The sequence below is a fragment of the Lactuca virosa genome, chromosome 8, assembly GCF_052849685.1.
Source record: "Lactuca virosa cultivar CGN04683 chromosome 8, Lactuca_virosa_CGN04683_v6, whole genome shotgun sequence".
Taxonomy (NCBI): domain Eukaryota; kingdom Viridiplantae; phylum Streptophyta; class Magnoliopsida; order Asterales; family Asteraceae; genus Lactuca; species Lactuca virosa.
In genome coordinates, this window is record NC_136433.1 from 301,422,125 (window position 1) to 301,434,718 (window position 12,594).

Sequence of the window (12,594 nt, forward strand, 5' to 3'; positions counted from 1 at the left end):
ACTTGACCTTTTCTATTTTCATATTTATCCAAATCATAATCCTTCGTTATGCGTGACCCGTTGTAATTTTCACACCCAACTTGTATGGAATGTATAGATTGATACAATTTCGTCTTTGGCTGATCCATATTCTCTAGTTTAGCCATGATTGCAGCCATGTTCTCGTTCCATCCATCAACTTTACCTCTTGTATGTTCCTCTCATGGGTCATGGTATTCTCTTGAATGTTTTGTGAATTCTTCAATTAGTTCTGTAATCATGGATGGATTCTTGTTAGGCATTGGCCCTTGCGAATCAAGAAGTTATCTTGTTGTAATGTTCACCCTATCATAGAAAATAGAGACTTCTTGTTGCACATTCAAGTCATGTTGAGGACAATTTCTTAGAAGGCCCTTGTATCTTTCCCATGCTTCGTATAATGACCCTCCGATTTCTTGTTGGAAGTTGTCTATCTTCTTCTTTAGTTTTGAGATCTTTGAAGGAGGACTAAACTGCTCAACAAACACCTCTTTAAGATTATCCCATGTTCGAATAACTCCAGGTGCGAGTGACTTCAACCAAACTTTTGCATCTCCAGTAAGTGTTACTAGAAGCATCCTTTGTAAAACTACATCTCTACTAACATTTGGCACATAGAAGTAGTTAGCAATGTCCAAGAATTCATCGATGTGCTTGAAGGCATCTTCATTGTCCTTCCCAAAGAATGGGATATCTTTAAGCATGTCAAGAATATGCCGATTAAGTTCGAAATATGCAGTTGCTGGAATTTTGGGTTGTACAAGACCCTGCCTGTTATCGTTACACAACCTTTTCTTGTACTCTTCCATCGTCATATCTGCTATGTCTTGCATCTCTTCGACCTCGCTTTTCAAATCGTCCTATGAATCTTCTTCGGTTGATGTTTCTGGCTCGTATTCGGTTCCTTCTTGATTGGAGTCTTCTCAAAATACTCGTATGTTTCTACTTAAAAAATGCTAGTTCACTAGTCAACCTTTTTGTTCTTGTTTTTGTGGAAAGCTGATTTTAAATTTTTTAGTGGTGGAATAATTGGAGTTCTGGATCCTCGGGTCATAAAGCACTGAAATAAAACAAAATCAAAAGGCGTAAAAAGTAACAAGACTGAAAATAAACGAAAAAACTGAAAAACATTGAACTCACGTCATGAGAGATGCCCCTCACGTCGTGAGAACTGAAAAAACAGAAAAATAAAATTTTGCAGAAAATTAACATTTTGTGGTTTTTACCCCACAAAAATGATCGATTAACCTAAAACAATTAAGTTAAAAACTGAAATTGCCGTTCCCCGACAATAGCGCCAAAAACTTGATGTCTAATTTATATACTACCTAGTTTTAAATTTGTAATCCTAAATTACTTAACTAACTAATTGCATTTAGGCAGTGTACCTAGTCAAATTTAAAGAATATTTTAGGTAAGTTGGGTATCGAACACATGGAATGGATTTAGCTAATAATATAATTACTAAAATTAATGTAAAAAAACAATAAGTGTTTTCGCTCAATTAAAAATGATTGTAAACGAGATTAATAAAACACTTCTGTTTAGCTTTGAATCCCCTTTTTTCCTATGTGTAGTTACTAAGTATGGATTTATACAGTTGGTTACCAACTTTAATATAATTAGTAATCTTGATCCGATATCTTAATATTTTCACCAATTCATGAACTACTATGTAATGATCACACACAAGCAAACACATAATTGATTATTAATGATAACTGGGCTATGTAAGATATATCTAAGATAATTACCTATGATCAAGATAAATTACCAAACATAATTATTGTCAAATTATGTTCTCTAACACAGCTAAAGTTGTTACCTTTATTACTTAATCTAAGATGTAATTAATCCAAACTCTAACAATTTAATGATCGTAAACTACAAGGTAAACAAGTTCATGCAATTCAAATGCTCATTAAACTACACTTAAGTTAAATCAAACCAATAAAGATGCAAAATTTAACATTCTAGATGCTGACAATGAAACACATGCATTAACCAATTTCATAAATTCAAAATTTAAGAAACTAGCACATATTATTAGGGTTCATCTACACTAAAAGAAAGCTTAATGATTAGCTACCCATGACAGAAAATAAGCACATAAATACATAAGAATTTGACATAATTAAATCAATGCAAACCGAATATGATGTGTAATCTTCATTGATCTTCAATCTTCTTTTCTTCCAAAGGGTTTTTTCGCTCTTATCTGGCTTCTGATTTCGACTATCTCTCCAGAATATCCAATTCAACCTCCTTAAATCGAGTATATGAAGGGATATTTATAGTTTCCTAAATCTGTGTCTCATGTCGTGAGAATTACGGTTTCACGTCTTGAGCTTAGATAAATTTGTGTCTGGCAAGGAAACTTCCTTTCCACGTAATTATCTTTTGAACCTCCCTTATCATGACGTGGGATTATAATGCTCACGTCGTGAGCTTCATTATTTTGCATATCATCGAGATTTTTTTAATCGCCACATCGCACTACTCTGAGGCCACGTTGTGGGACTTGTATTTTCATGGTTTTTCTTCATTTTAAGCTCTGTTAAGTTCCTAGCTTCAACTCCATTCCTTCCAGGTTCCATTTTTTTATGTTTTTGGTCGTTTTCCTTCAAGAATGTCCTATTTGGCAGAAAAATATAAATTAACTCAATAAGTACCAAATATCTTTGCAAAAAACCATAATATAACTTAAAATGTATTGAAATAATGCCAAATATATGTAAAATATAGCAATATCACATCACTTCACAAGAAACTGACTCCGAGAGGATTTAAGTTCATTACCCATGAATTGAAGACTCCACGATAATTTTTGGGTTCCAGGAAGACAAGGCCACCCTCATACCTCAACCATGTTTACCAAAACGCATAAATCTGACCCAACTAGGACCTCCCCAGCCTTACGTCGTCCTACTACAGACTGGAGAATGGAAGTTAACAACCTCATACACAGACGCACAACAAAAGTCCAAAAAAGAGCTCAACAGACACAAGCTAACCTAGCATATAAACCTTAGATCTAGGCAAAGGATGACTAAGAAACCTTAGGTCTAGGCAAAGGATGACTAAGAAACCAATAAACAAACAATAACAGGTCCGTTTCAACCCAAGTGAATACTATGAGCCAAATCATAGTTTTACATCACTCCCGACCTATTTTAGCAAATTTTCTCATTCAACCATGTGAATGTTGTGGTCCTCCCATAGTCTTACAATACTTCTGACCTATTTCAGTTATGTGAATGTTGTGGTCCTCCGACAATCTTACAACACTTTCGTGACTGCCACGGGCTTCCCCATGATCTTTCTGACAAACCTACAAAGATAGTAAGAGAAACTGACATGAGACAGACCCCTAGTCTACTAGCCCCCATCAGATGTTTGATGCGTTCTTCAAACTCAAAAGCCTTCACCAGACAAAAACAAGCAGTGAGGCGCTCATACAACCCTCAACCTGAACTTAGACACTAACCCAAACTTGTGCCACTGCCGAAGCTTTAAACCTTTAGAAGAGATAACCTTGAACCTTAAACATTTGCTTCCATGATCATAATCGACTGCTGAGAACATTACTTGCATAAGATTCAATTCGAACAACGACCAAAACCAGTTATCCTTCCATCCTTGAATATGAAACTCCGGGATGACCTGCACTCAAAAACATTTTTGTATGACGAAGGGATTCTTCCCCACTTGTAATTTTCTAGACTCTGACGTCTTCATAACCATTCGAATTTTAAGCCAATCCAATAACTCCATTGTATGGTTCGTAACAACCACGCCTGACATTAATAAGCACAAAGGAATTCAAATTCTTCAAACAAAACTCAAGAGCTCCAATATACGAGTACAAACCATAATGAAGAAATACAAAGAGTCCCAAACACACATTTACAACCTCACAACAACAAAAAATCAACCGTACATAAGCATTTAAGATAGAACTAGAGTTGATTAAGACATTACCACTCAACAAATCGTTCAAGATGACAAATGAAACAATGAAAACAAAGCAGGAGAGAAACAGATAACACGAGCGAATGTTGTACCCAACCGAACTGAAGATCCGACGACTCAAATATCGACCCTGAGGAGTCCAGCTTTCCAATGCCGCCTATTTGGTAGCTGCCAAGCCAAAGGTGTCGGATCCAAAACCACACCATCTACTCTCAGAGGACAATCGACCATAACATGGCCTGATTGAAAACAAAATAAACATACACTTGACACTTTTTGACTAAAGTCCCGACTGTAGTGACCCTCTTGACCGCATCTGAAACATCCAGAAATAGGCAAATGAAAAATACCCCAATGAGTCTGATCATACCTCCCTCAAAATCCACGAGTCGCTCGATCTCCTGACCAAATGCCTGTCACCCGATCCTTCTTGGCTATCCATGTTAATGCATGAACATGATCCTGCTCCCTCTTATGGTATTATGTCTCCAACTCTAGTTCCATGTCCCTCTCTACCTCCACTAAACCGGAAAGGGTTTGATGATCTGAAATGTTAAAAAATTCCCGAATCTCTGCTCTCAACATATCATGATAGTGAGCCTTCCTCATCTCCTCTGTGGCCATATACTGAGGGCAAAAGATGCTCTCTCTCTGTCTCTCTGTCTCTCTCTCTCTCTCTCTCTTAACTTGGTGGTGATCTCAACCACCATCTTTGTAGTCTGATCAAGTGACAAATACTCTTGAGTCAACCTATCAACATAAATGCCAGCATAAACTCTTTCTTGAATTGGGTGACAAAATCCTCCCATGTAATAGACTCGACCGCATGAGGGTCAAGGCCCTGAACAACCTCGCACCACCAATCCCTAGCTCTGTCGTGCAAAATACATAATCCAAATCTGACCTTGTCCCTCACCAAACAGAAGCTGGCATGAAAGGAACTCTTCATGTCTGCAATCAAACGCATGGAGATGATAGGCTCCCTACTTCCAAAGAAACATGGAGCTCCAGAAGCATCAAACTCCATGAAGGAAAAATCATGATTCTTGAGTCGACCATCTTCAAATCAGTGCGAAGAACACTAAGGCGCTCTTCCATAACAACAATCAACTCATCCCCGATAACACTAATCGAAGCAGGTATAACCTCTCTCATAAACCTCGAAACCTTGGCAGCAGTAAAGTCACGAACATCCCTATCACTCAGATCTGAAACCCCAACATGAAAAGTTGTCATCCTGAATCTAAAAGATAACAGGAACATATCAAAATAAATTCACAGTGAAAACCCACACTATGTATATATACCTACAAGTTTCCTGTTATTCCTGAAACACTCCCTGACCCAAGTATGGATCCTATGCTTCCAGTAGTACTAGCCCAATACTGAATTCCACAGCTATCTATACTTGTTCCAAGGACTATTCCAAGACTCCCAAGTCACTTTGCATTACTCCACTAAAATCCTCATACGCATTCATATATTTAGCCATATACAAAATACTACACTTCCTAGACTCCCCCTCAAGCATTCCTCCCTTCCTACTTGCTCCCGCATATATAGAAATCTCTACTAACACCGTTGGTTGCCTCTTTCATGAAAATTGTACACAATACATGATTAAATAGATCCTCGTATAAATGATTATATCCTTAGCCCACAACCAAACAAGGAACAGGAAATAAGGCTACATCAATCATTCTAAGCCTGCATAATCCTGATTCTATACAATTCTAAAAAAGAATCTTAGAAATAAACATTATCAATCTAGACTTCAAGTATCACATAACAAATAATTACCTAGTCTATAAGGCATCACTGATGTCAGGCAATTCTATCATGCAATTTCTAAAGGGATCCTAGCCCTATTTTAGCATGCATAACAGTTCATAGCACAAATGCAAAAGCATATAGGTATATTAGGAATAACGTAGTTACTGAGATGTGATTAACCGTACACATCACATCCTCAAATTATTATAAAACCTTTTTTAGAAAATCGTTTTCATGAATAAAAGCATTCCCTTTTAGAAACTTATTTAGAAACTCTCTTGGTCCTCAGTTTGAGTTTAGACATACTGCAAGGCACGCCCGAAACCCTCAAATCAAGGTTCTTATACCAACTTGAAATGTCCTAAAATTTCAAATAGATTTTTCATTTTAAAATAGATTAACCAATTAAAACATTGTTTCAAAAACCATTGAATAACATTTGATTGATTGAAAACCCCACATTATCAAAGTTATGTTTACAAAATTGTGGAAACGAATATCTTTAATACACATGTACAGTCCTGTTGAGCTCTTCTCATAAACAACCTAAAAATGTTTAACCCACAATTGTAAGAATAATGTTTAGTGAGTTTCCCAATATACCACATATGCCATGAAACATACAATGCATCCACATAAGCTTTCGACTCTAAGCCCGACCTTCCAACTCCCCTATCAACATGCATATAACATACATAACAATCATATATGAAATAACGAGTTAACTCCAAACCCAAGTGAATGCTATGGACCAAGTCATAATCTTATAGTCACATCTTTCCATGGGGAAATTCATGGTCTTAACTTGTACAATTTATAGGGGCCTGATCCTGGTATTCCATATCATTTCCAGTGACCAAATCCTGGTCACCAGCGCAAATGCCAAGGACCAAATGTAACACCCGCAGATACGGGCTAGTCAAGTAAGATATAATAAGCATTAAAAATGAATTTTTGACAGAATATTATTTATGATAAATAAGCTTAACAAACATTATAGTATATGTGACAAGGATTCCGTTTATATAAAGAACACTGAAATCCGACTTCGTATGAAGAAGTTATGATTCTTCGAAGTTTCACGATTAAACCAGCAAAGCTCTTCGTATCGTAAAAAGTGAATTTTTGATAAATTTATTTTCAGACTAAGTAAACTAAACGAAAGTCATAGTAGTCGTTAGACTGAGAGCGTTCATATGGAGAACGTCCAAATCTAACTTCGTAAGAGGAAGTAATGATTTTTCAAACTCTCAGCATAGTAGTGCGGCAGCAGATATCAAAATTCTAAGCGGTTGAATGTTAGTCGAAACAATCTAAACGAGAATTGAAGATCTCATAAATATGAACCAGTCAATAAAAATAAATCCGCGAACGGAGTTTGTATGAAGAAGATAGAAATTTTGCACGCACTTTAACAGTCTAAACCAGTCTAAATATGAATTTTTCCTAGAGTGAGAATTAGGGGTTGAGACCTTGGCGAAGGTAGAGCTTGTTCAGAGGATTTCGAGGATATGCAGAAAATCAAAAATGGAGCTCGTATGAAGAAGTTAGAATTTTTTAAAATTTAGAAATTCCTGCGTAGTGCTCGACGCACATATGGTGACGTGGCATTCTCCGGGGGGCGACACGTGGAGATGTCGGGATGACCCATCTCTTCTGAGAAAAGTCGACGTGGCTCCATAATAAACAGACATGTGGCACCACCACATGATTACATGTGGTAATGTTCTAGAAGGATGATGCATACGAAGGGATGGACGACACATGGCAGGCAACCAAAGGAGGTACCAGAGCTGAAGGGTGCGACGCGCCTATGGTCGGTGTGTGGCATGCGCCCCCTATTCCTATATGTGGTTGTTGATTTTGTTCTATTTCCTCACCCATTTCCCTCTAAACCTATCAAAACCTCTCTAGCTTTCAAACTAGGTTTCTCCTGAAAAATAGGAGCTTTCGGTCGATATTCTGTGTGTATAATTTTCCCAGTTTTCGCTAAAACCTCTGTAAGTTAAGCTACACTCTTTTGCTTTCATTTTAACTTATATTTGTTGGATTAGGTGTCTAAGCCCATAACTATAATTGGTATGTACTTTACCCGATAGTAACATAGTCCATTTCGGGTTGCCTTCACCAGAACAATTTGATAGATGGATATTTGAGTAAGAGGTTATTTATGATTTATTAATATATTATACATATAATATATTAATTGAGGAATCATATTATTTAATTAGTACTGATCAAGAATTAATTAAGAATTAATTTAGTGATCAAAAGTGACTAATTAAATTGATACATATTAGTTGGGCTAATGATCCGTGGTTTGATTTGTGATGGGCTTATGGGTTAAACCAGGAAGTGTTTATCCAAATCAAATGGATGGGTCATAGGCTAATTTGTATAGATTAGGGTTACACATGACCCTTGATATTCTACACACACACACACACACACACACACACATATATATATATATATATATATATATATATATATATATATATATATATATATATATATTTATATATATATATGTTGTGCTAAGAAGAAAATCGACCACTACTTGCATTCCAAGAAGAGAAATCGGTTTTAGAGTCTCCTTAGCCTCTCTCATATCCATCTACTTATTACTTCGTGTTTGTGACTTGTTTGAGGCACAACACTTGGGGTGCTAAGTTCTCACAATGCCAAAGTCTTACTAGTAACATCAACAACATCAAGAGGTAACTCTACAACTTGTTTTATGATTCATGCGTTAAATTTTTGTATGCTAGTTTAGGCTTCATGCTTTGGAACCAATGTTACATGTATAATTAGAGAAAACTTAGATCCAAAGCATTAGGGTTGTATGTGCACCATAGGAATGTTAGAGTACATAAAACCCAAAAGTGGTATCAGAGACATGGGTGTTTTCTATTATATTGATGCAGCTGTGTAGTTTTCAAATCTAAAAAAACTACAAAACTGGATTCTTCCAGGGCCTACTCGACGAGTCCATGTATGAAATCGATGATTAGGTGCCTTATGATGATGAACTCGTCGAGTTCATAAGTGCACTCGACGAGTTGAACCGTCTGTGGGCAGAATCTTCGAGTTTTTGGCCTATTTTGGATTAGGAACATTACCACAAACTGTTTTGGTTCATCAAATTCGTTTTTAATGATATAGTAATGTTTATCCCTATCCAAAAACATGATGTTAGTCAAATTCTAAGATAACTACTTGTTTTTGTGTAATACTAGTTATTTGTATAATTTGAAGTTGTCATGTAATATGAATCAAATTAGGTCAAATGGGTAAATAATCATCATATGATAATTGGATTAGTTAATTTGATCTAGAAGTGTTTCTTGAAGATTTCCGTAACTTGTCCTCAAGTTATGGAATGTGAAAAGCCATCATTCATGAAACATGAATTCTTATAAGTTATGAAATAGCAAAGGTCTAGTAAAGTTCAGAACTTATCCTCAAGTTATGGAATTGGATAGGTCTCATTCATGGAACTTTAAAATCCATAAGTTATGAATTTCAAAAGTCTTGACAAGTTACAAAACATTCCCTCAAGTTTTGGAACTTGAAAAGTTACATTAATGAAACTTTAATTCCAAACCCTTGAATTTTAAAACATTAATTCGAATCCTTATGGATGTCATTAATAATCACATGGTTTTAGTTTAATTAAATTAAGACTATAGTTTAATTAATAGATTAAACCATCAAGTATTTTAAAGGTTTAAAATACACCCTTATACTATTGTAATATTAAAAATTTAATACTTATATATATGTGTAAGACAAGTCAGTCTTACCGTGAGTAGGCCTCATTCACAAAGCGGTCTATAAGGGGGGTATAAGGTTACTGCCTATAAAATGGTGGTTTAATGGGTGTCCACTCTCACCCACCGCTTCCTTGACTGGTGGAGGGTCGTTAGCCGAACGGGTAGGATAGGACATTAATCTTCATTAATAAGTATAATGATAATTATTAAAGTAACTAAACTTTTATAAATTCCCAATCGTAGTTACTTAGGAAAAATGTGAATTGATGCTAACCCATGAAATTACACTTTGCACCTTGTTAAGTCGTTAGTGGATCGTGTGTGGTTAACCGACACACTAACTTGGGACTGACAATGTGTGGCAAAGGGTAGCTTGATGTTAATCATGGATCAATGGAGTGTGTGTGGTTAACTGGCACATTTATTAGGTGATTTGTAACATTAAGTGTACCAAGCTAATTTGCATGGTTATTCACACCTTGTTTGTGATCCTCGGTATCCCAGTCACAAACTTGAGTGGGCATAATTGAGATTTAAACATGCCATTGACAGGTTCAGTGAACCTCAAAGAATCTAGGAGTTTCAACTCATTTAAAACCTAAACTTCATTTTCGTTTTTCATGGTGGAAATTGGTAATCGTCATTTACCTACCTTAAAATATTTTACAATTGGATTACAGCATCCCTCTTCCAAATTGTAGAATATTGTGTTGGGTCCTAGCCTTAATATTTCATTTTGGGTGTTATATTAAGGACTTAAATCAACTAAACTTGAATTTCTCCCATGTAGATGTCTAGTTCAGACAACTATGGTCTTCCCGAATCTTTTGGAAAAAGCTTTCCTAATGAAGATGAAATTCCATAAGACAATAAAGGTGAAAGATTAATCCCTTCTTCGTGTTGTAGTGGAACTTCACATCCTCCACCTCCTCCAATTATTCTCCCTAACCCATAATTTCAAAGACTTGAAAAGTTCAAGGTCACTCAAGCCCTATTGGCTAGCAAACACCAAGATGGAAGGTCTGTGTGTGCACATGTCTTGGAGATGAAGTCACACATTAACAGGCTGGGAATGTTAGGAGTCGTTGTGTCGAGGAAGTTGGGTGTTGGCTTGGTTCTTCAGTCACTTCCCGAGTCGTATAGTCAGTTTGTTAAAAACTATTATATGACCGCGACATGTCCCTTATGGACCTTACCTATTTGCTAATTGCTGATGAATCAGCAATGATTTGGCGCACCGGTAATGTAAATTTGATTGGAAGATCTAGTTCCCAAAGTTCCATGGACATTGAGAATGGAAACATTGGAAGTCCAGAAAAGATTTCTCTTTCCAAGGGAAAGGTAAAGGCTAAGTCTGTGATTGTCCCGTTTACCATTCCAAAAGAATCTATTTGCTTTTATTGCCAAGAGAAGGGACATTAGAAGCAAAGCTGCTCTGTCTACCTGAAGAACCACAAGAATGGTAAAGTCAAAAAGTTTGACTCTGCTTCAGGTAAGTCCACTATCTAACTCTATTAAGTTCCTATTTGGAGATTATTAATACATGATGTGATAAGATTACATTTTGATGTTTTGCAGGATCGAAGAAGAGAAAGGAAGCTTAAAGAAAGAATAAGTTGATTCTGATCGCGAAGAGATGGATTTCGATCGCATAGTTCGATGTTCAGAATTTTGAAGCTGCTACTTAGGAGTTGTGATAGATTTCTTAGAAATATGTAGCGACAAAGTATTTCTTATGTACTTGCATTTTGAAGCTGCTACTTTGATGTTTGTATGTTTCTATTTTTAGCAATATGGATTTGATTCTTTCGTTTGTGGCAGTGTATAAATTTACCAAATAAGGAAAGATTCTCATCACCCAAGTTTCAATTGGACAGAAACTTGGAATCATGCAACTTGTATTGTATGATGAATGAGAACCTTCATCTTTGGGAAATTAAGACTAATTTCTTGTTCACATGTATATGTGAGTCAAAATAAGGACTAGGGGATCTAGTACACTTTGTTGTGCACTGGTGAAGTCCACCACAAAGAACGATAAGACTATTCGTCAGGATTTACTAAAGTTTAGTAAATATGGTTATGCTTACAAGTTTAAGTATAGTTCTGAGTCATTGGAAAAGTTTCAATTATAGCAAAACGAATAAGAAGAATCAAATGAGGCAGAAAGATAAAAGTTTCTCCAATGTGAAAGGAAGGGAGAGTACTTTAGTATCTTATTTTATAATCATCCTTTTGATTATAGAACCATGTCACACTTGATCCTATAAGGAGATCTTAGTGCATTTGTATAACTAAGAAGAGGAATCATGAATTTTTGAAATGGTTAAATCAAAAGATGAGTCATACTTCGTTCCAAAATCGAATCTTAGAGTCATACTCCAAGATTGTGCCTTGAGTGACATAATCTTAAGAAAAGGTTTATAACACTCATCAAATGTAGAAGAAAATGTTTCTTACTCTTGTACATTTGAAATAGGTAGGTTGTGATCTCTTGTCTAAGACAAAGACCAACTAAGACCAATTGTGTGAAGTGTTTCTCTCGATAAGAAACCGCACTAACTCTTGAATATTTGTTTGTCAAGTAAGGTTTCTTGACAAGGGAATCTTATATGTCAAGAGGTCAGTGGGAGTCTTAAAGATCTTTAAAAGTTTTAGGAACTAATCAAGAATAAACCTATTGTGTATCACTAGCTCACAACTTGAGGTTTGTAACCTATCGTATTGACATATTATTGTTTCTATGCCCATTCCAGTTAAGGTTGACAATGCATGTGAGTTCTATGAGTTCTTAATTGTTTGCATAAGGCAAAGCACCTTGATCAATGAAAGTTCAGTAATCAGTAAGAGTGATCTGTTAAACAAATTGGAAGACATGGTAGGCCCTTGTGCTGTCAAGTGGCAAAAAATTTAGATTGAACAAATTTAGTCCATATGAGTTTGGATTTGTCACTAACCTTGTCTTCTGATTATGGTTATGACAAATTCACACGGATAGGAACACATACACCATTAATCTAAGTGATAGAGGTTTCTATCCAATTCATGAAAATGT

At 36.0% G+C, this 12,594-nt stretch overlaps 1 non-coding gene across 1 annotated transcript; it reads left to right on the top strand.

Annotated features, from left to right (window-relative positions):
- Window positions 1-360: 360 nt before the first annotated feature.
- Window positions 361-467, top strand: LOC145135059 (small nucleolar RNA R71). Its single transcript, XR_013719539.1, has one exon. It is a non-coding gene; the product is annotated as a small nucleolar RNA R71 (small nucleolar RNA).
- Window positions 468-12,594: the final 12,127 nt, after the last annotated feature.